Source organism: Monopterus albus, unplaced genomic scaffold (genome assembly GCF_001952655.1).
Source record: "Monopterus albus unplaced genomic scaffold, M_albus_1.0 scaffold66.1, whole genome shotgun sequence".
Lineage (NCBI taxonomy): Eukaryota > Metazoa > Chordata > Actinopteri > Synbranchiformes > Synbranchidae > Monopterus > Monopterus albus.
In genome coordinates this window covers 1,960,205-1,966,950 of record NW_018127946.1, presented here as the reverse complement: position 1 = coordinate 1,966,950, position 6,746 = coordinate 1,960,205, and the positions used below count along the sequence as shown (strand labels likewise).

At 39.5% G+C, this 6,746-nt stretch overlaps 1 protein-coding gene across 1 annotated transcript in view; it reads left to right on the top strand.

Annotated features, from left to right (window-relative positions):
* The first annotated feature begins 3,520 nt into the window (after nucleotides 1–3,520).
* Nucleotides 3,521–6,746, top strand: part of xirp1 (xin actin binding repeat containing 1) — a 10,300-nt gene continuing 7,074 nt past the window's right edge. The window contains exons 1-3 of the mRNA XM_020604532.1: nucleotides 3,521–3,598; nucleotides 6,001–6,152; nucleotides 6,393–6,434. The gene's annotated coding sequence lies outside the window, so the exon portion shown is untranslated. The remainder of the gene's footprint in view (nucleotides 3,599–6,000; nucleotides 6,153–6,392; nucleotides 6,435–6,746) is intronic.

Here is a 6,746-nt window from a genome sequence, read left to right as displayed (position 1 = left end):
CATCCTGCTTCACATACTTCATATCCATTCATTATACACACAAAGGGCTTCCCAGTTCTTTTCTGGTTGTCACTGAGTAATGAAAGTTGAGTATTTGTGTTTTGCACAAAGACACGCAGACAATTTCCCTTTTATTGTTCACAAATTCCCAGCTGATCTTTGGGCTCAAACCAGTCACAGTTAATACATTTGCAATTACATTTGTTCAAACAGTTACCAAAGCTGTGCTGATCTGAGAAGCAGTGAAAAAGTTAAGCATAAACTCCAGGTAGTACATCTTTGTTTTTTCTTTCTTTCATCATGACAACCAAACAACAGCCCTGTCCAAAGACACACTTAACGATCACTTGCTGCCTTCCAGGTGTCAGAAAGCTGTGTGGACAGTCAATGGAGAAAGATGGAGTGCCAGGAGAATGTGGCCTTCTTGAGGTTGGGAAGAAGCTCCAGTCTGTCCAGGAGTCACTCCATGGACTTCCTCCCTCAGAAGGAGGCTTCCAGTACTAAAGCTCTGTGTGCCCTGTTTGAGTCCAAGGCCACCCTGCAGCAGGACTTCCACAGCAGGCCGCGACTGAATTCAATGTCAGCTGCTGGCAACAGGATAGAAAGAGACTGCCCTCTGCAGGACTGGAGAGGTCATAACACCTCATTAAAGGATATCTCCATTGAGGTGCTTTAGCATTGTTTTATTTATGAGAACTTAATATAATAAAATAATAATGTATATCCCAGATTTAACCGCACAGTTGGTATTCATAGATCCTTGGTTCTTTATATCCTAGACTCTGCCAACCAAATAACTCCAGAGAGACAAAATAGTTTGATTTGATTTGATTTGACTTGATTTATTTATTCTTTCAAACATGTAACAACAGTCAGTATGTAATCACACATAATTCCAGACATATCCACAAAAATATTTTCAATTTGCTTATACCTAGTACATGCTTGAACAGAGTAGGAAGAAGTTAGACTTATTTAGTCCTACCCCCTAACATCATCTTATCATCATTGGTTTGAAAGCAGTATTACTACATGGATACATATTCTACATCCACACTCCCATCTGATTAATCATTAAGCCTGTTCTTGCCCATATCTTGATTGACACATACCTTTATATCTGTGTTTAAACTCATCAATTTTCTTACTGTTTTTTATGTCCATACTTAAATTATTCCATAGTTTTACTCCAGCTCTTTTTTGTAATATATACAATGGTTGAAGTGAGCTTTTGTATGTATTTCCCCAGTTTTCAACGCCATACTCCAAGTATGGTAAAATCAATGAAGAATACAAAATACGTAGTGCTTTTATGTCCAAAATATGTCTGACCCTCGCCAATATCGCTATGTTTTTTGCTATTTTATGCTGAATATATCTGATATGAGATTTCCAGGTGAATTTATCATCAACTATGACACCTAGAAATTTAATTTCATATACTCGTTCTATATTAGCTCCCCCTATTTTCACTTGCAGTTCGTTATCTAGTCTACGATTCCCAAATACCATGAATTTAGTTTTATCCAAATTCAGAGATACTATATTACTATCACACCATTTCTTTATCTTCACAAGTTCCTGTGAAACCTGTCCCGAGAGTTGCTGTGGGTTGTCCCCTGATGCCCATATCATAGTGTCATCAGCAAATAAGACCATTTTCACAAAAGCCAAAACCTTGCACATATCGTTAATGTATAATATGAATAATTTCGGTCCCAAGACTGAACCTTGAGGCACTCCACATACAATGTCCAGTTCACTCGACTGATGTTCACCCAACTTCACAAATTGGCGCCTCTGCATCAAATAACTACTAATCCAATTCAAAGCCACTCCTCTGATCCCGTATTTTTCACTGAGTTTCACATATTGTTAACAATGCATAATAACACAACACTGTTCATCCAGGTGCCTGCAAGAATTTAGTGACCTGCTTTGCTGAAGAGTTGGAGCTACATTTTGTCTGCTAGCACTAGGGCTGAGCTGGTGCTGCTATGCTACACCTATCAGCACATGACCCAAACATTTAGTCAACTGTTCATTTGGGAAAATATAGCACATGCAAGCAAACACTAATACCTTCACTGCCTGACAGAAACATGGTTTTCTAGATCTAAAGCCACACCAGCACCAGGTCTCTTTAAATGTAACATTTTTGAAATGTAGACTAATAATATCAGTCTCTCATGCCTACTCTTAATAGCTGGAGCTAGCAAGTGGTTAAGCTTAGCATAAATACTGGAGGCAGGGGGACATATCTAAGCTGTTTTGTTCACTAGAAACACTGAAAACAATGTACTGCAACTGTCTTTATGACACTCTGTTGTTGTTCTACAGAGGACCTTCCAGGTGGAAAGAGGCAAGACTGCGAATGGGCTTGCAGAGTCTTATGACAGAACATCCAGATACTCACATGGTAAGAGGCAAAAGGCATGAGATCACTGCTGTATTTTGGTGCTCCAGCTCAGTTGTCCTCACTTTACTGGGCTACTGAAAACTCTGTCACTGTCCATCTCTTTATTTAATGTTTGTGTTCTCTCACTGAGTTTTTAATGACTGTCTGTCAGAAATCATGTTGGACAATCCCCACACATCCAATTTATAAAATAAATCTCTATTAAGTTGCAGCAGAGCAGATCTGTCAGGGCCTTTGGTATTTAAAGTGTCACCATGTAAATTCTGCCAGTGGGGTAAACACTAACCACTGTGTTCTTTGCCTTGTGAGTTATAGGGAAACAGCTAAATAAAGACAAGGATGTAGTGCCATAAATGCATGACTGTGGGTTTGGCACACGTGCTTAAGATAGAAGTGAGGCTGCCACTACCAGCTATGACTGTGATGCAGACCTTGGCCCATCGGAGCCATGCGTCATTATGTCCTGTTACTGGTGTAGCCTCAGCATAGTGACATTTTGACCCTCTGATGCATCTTGTGTAAGTAAAACATAGAAGAGTTTGAGTGGACATCTGCAATGTCCTCTGTAGAGTTTTTGAGAATTACTGACAAAAAGTCATAGTGTGTGTGTGTTATTTTTTTTAAATTACGAAAATAGTTTATAATTCTACCCCCAAATTATGTTTGAACCACTAGAATTTTTTTTTTTTAGGATTTCCTAGTAGAGCCCATCAGAATATATGTAAAATACTCATGAAATGGCTTCCTTAGGCGCCTTGTCACTGTAGCACCTTACCAAAATAGGACTTTTGGTGCATTCCTGTGTATGTGTGTTTTATTATGTTGCTTCCCCCCCACCCCAAACACTCACTGACACACATACTGCAGGTCCCACCCAGTGCCTGTTATAGTGGGTGACAATGTAGCAATGTGGGGGGAGGGTGTCCCTGTTCCTCAGTGAGTAAGAGGGGTGATTGACTCAGCCAAGTAGCTGCCAGCCCACCAGCCCAAAATAGCCAAGGTCTTTTACTGGGGCAGCAGGCTATGATAAAAATCAGCTGCCACTGAGGTCACAGGACCAGAAAGAGATCAGTCCCAGTTAGCACGGACAGAGGAGACTGTGTTGCGCATCACACAAGCTATCAAACACAGCGGAGATACACAGCGAAGTGACAGAGAACAACGCTGGATGGTACTTTAGTGAGTATATAATGAGTGTTAACCTTATTGAAATGGAAGAAACTGAAACAATTTTGTAGCTATTACACAAATAGCAGAGCTTACTTTATATGACCTATACATATTTCATAAATATACATTGTTTTGTATTAGTACATTTAGACAGGTAGGATTTGCATCTGTTAGACAAGTGGAATGACCAGGAGTGTAGTGAATGCCATTTATTTTAAATTATTTTATTTAAGCAACCCAAAAATATAAATTCTATTGAATTTAAAAGCATTAAACAAACTACTAGGTCTTCTAATGAATGTCACTTGTGGCTTTTCCCGTTAGGGGTCGCCACAGCAAATCGTCACACTGATGATTTGCACGTTCAAATTTGGCACGTGTTTTATGCCGGATGGCCTTCCTGACGCGACCCTGGCTCGAACTCAGGCCACAGCGGCGAGAGCGCTGAATCCTAGCCACTAGTCTGTCATTATTTTAATGATCAATTCATTGCCCGATAAAATGTCAAAAAACAGCAGAAAAATTCCCAAACTGACCAAGGCATTGTCTTCAAATGTCTTGACAATGATACAGAATATGACAACGAAAAGCAGAAAATCCTGCCATTTAAAAGGCTGAAGCCAGTGTGTTTTACACTTTCCACAGTTTGTGTTTGAAAAACAACAATTATCTTTTTTTGATTTGTTGTTTCAGCTCTAGAATTGACAAAAGAAAAAATTAGATGATCCAGATGCTTTGGATTGTAGCTCTATTTGTGCCTATTTCATTGAATGATGTCACAGCGAACAAAACAAGATCAGACACTGAAATGTCTTAAGTGTCATTAAGTCTTAAGTGGCTATCTTTTTTTTTTTTCATCCCACCCCCCCATCCTTAGAAATATCTGGAATGGGAGGTCAGAACAGGATTTACCTTCCTTTCAAAAGCTGTGAATTAGGAAGTAGCATCTAGGTTATAAAAACAAAAAGGAAAAATTAAATATGGCTTTCATTTCATATGGTGTTTGCGGACCCTCCACTATGAGCTACCTTTTGGCATGCTGGTCTTCGTTACAGTCTGTGAATGTGGCTACAATCCTCAACAGGTGTTGGTTGTAAGGGTGGTAGTGGTGAAGAACAAATACCAACTGCACCGTCATTAGTTCAGCTGTCAGCGGCCCAGAACGCCCTCACAGTACTGTAGCATTAATAGATCCTCTATTCCTGGAGAATAGCTCCTAAAAATTGCTTTCAAAGTGTGTGACCATCATTGAGAAAGGTACAGCCGAGGTCAGTGAATCATTTTTGATGGTTGGCTTTTACAAAACGGTATTTCATCAGCTATCACCGTGTGCTAGTTTAACGGATGAGGACTTTGACAGAACATGTGTGGTGCTGTGTTGCCTCATTCTGTCTGCTCATCCATCTATGAAAATGATTTAAGTCCAGATTAATGAGAGGCGCCAGTTTGCTTGTCCATCCTTTTGTCCTGTGAAGGCTTAGTGTGTGAACAAGGGAGGTGTACTCAACTCGCGCCACTAGTTACAGCTGGATGGCCTGTATAACACATCAGGCTGTTGACCTCCAACTACATATTGTTCACAACACTGTAATTTTTATTTTCTGAATGAACCATTTCTTAACTCTGCACGTTCTATAAATTCAGCTGCAGATTAAATCCGAGTTCATTTCCATGTTTTTCATGGCATCAGGCAGCCGTATTCCTTTGTTCAGGTGTTGATGGTTTGATGGCTGAGCATTCATTCAAACAATGTGCAGATAATCTATGTCACTCCAGCTGAACTAGCAGGTGCTGGTTCATGGCATGTGGTTTGGTGAGGGTCCTAGGCCGCAGGCAGGCGGTGTGGGCCAATTTGTCCTGTCAGCTCCAGGGATCAAAGCCTTTGTAAACTGTCCTGTTTGTTGCAGGTTTTCTCTGTAGCACAGTAAATGCTATTTAAATCAGTCCACCAAGCTTCTTAAAATCACTGTTAGGATTCCATATACTGTAGACTCTGTTGTGGATGAAACAGTTTCCACAAGTTAAAGCTTCAGTGATAAGATTCACTATAAATACACACACAGTGTTATCATTAAAGTTGCTGCTGACACTAGACAGCCTACCTTGCTTATTTTGGGAATCAATAACATCAGAGTCCTACATGTACTCATATGTGCCACTGAATCTACACTAGCAAAATGGATACGATCACAAGGTTACTGTATTAAACTCCAGTTAATGTTTCACTGAAGAAATGACTTGCATTTTGGTTAGATATGTTTATTGGATTTAAGCCCTGTGATAGATTGATGACCTGTCCAGGGTGTACCCCTCCTCTTGCTCAGTGGCAGACCCTCCACAACCCTATTAAGGAATAAACAGTATGGATAATGGATGGATGTTGTTGGATTTACTTTTTTTTTCTATTGCAGATGATAAAATTAGTCCATCGCTGATCAAGGAGGGCATCCCAGCAAAACAATCCAGAGACAGGATATCTACTTCATCCTCAGTGAGAGACAGATCGGCTCTATATCTGTCAAGGGCAGCAACTATAAACTCCACAGGAGGCTCAACACAACCAGTGAGTTCCTGAAATGCCTCTCATGCCTTCCCAAACACTGAGGTCTAGGGCTTTAAAAAGGAATGACCACTATGCTCTGTCACAATAAGAGCAGCTCAACATTTTGCATTTAACTTATTACACATTGTAATTATTGCACATGTGTAGGGCAATGCTGTTATATACACATAAAGAAAATAATGCAACATTCATGATCCAGAGTGATCAAAATTTTACTTTATATTTTTTGTTGTTCAACAGAAATTTGTTGGTACTTCAGGAACTAGGGCTAAAAACAGCAAGGTACTGTATTCTACTGTTTTATTCTCACCCCTTATGGGATGTGTAGTGCCTGTAAAATGTGTGCTGTGGTAGTTCATTACTTTATTTTGCATGACCAAAGATGATTAACCTTTGACCTAGTACTCAAGATGCAATGTAACAGTGACATAAAATGACATTTACAATTAGATAAAAGTATTTCAGAACAACTTGGCTATTTCATATACAATATTTTATTCTCATGGCTACAGCATCAAAATTAATTTACTCACAATATACACTATATGAATTGTGACATAAGCAGATAGTTTTCTTTCAAATAATAAGATATAG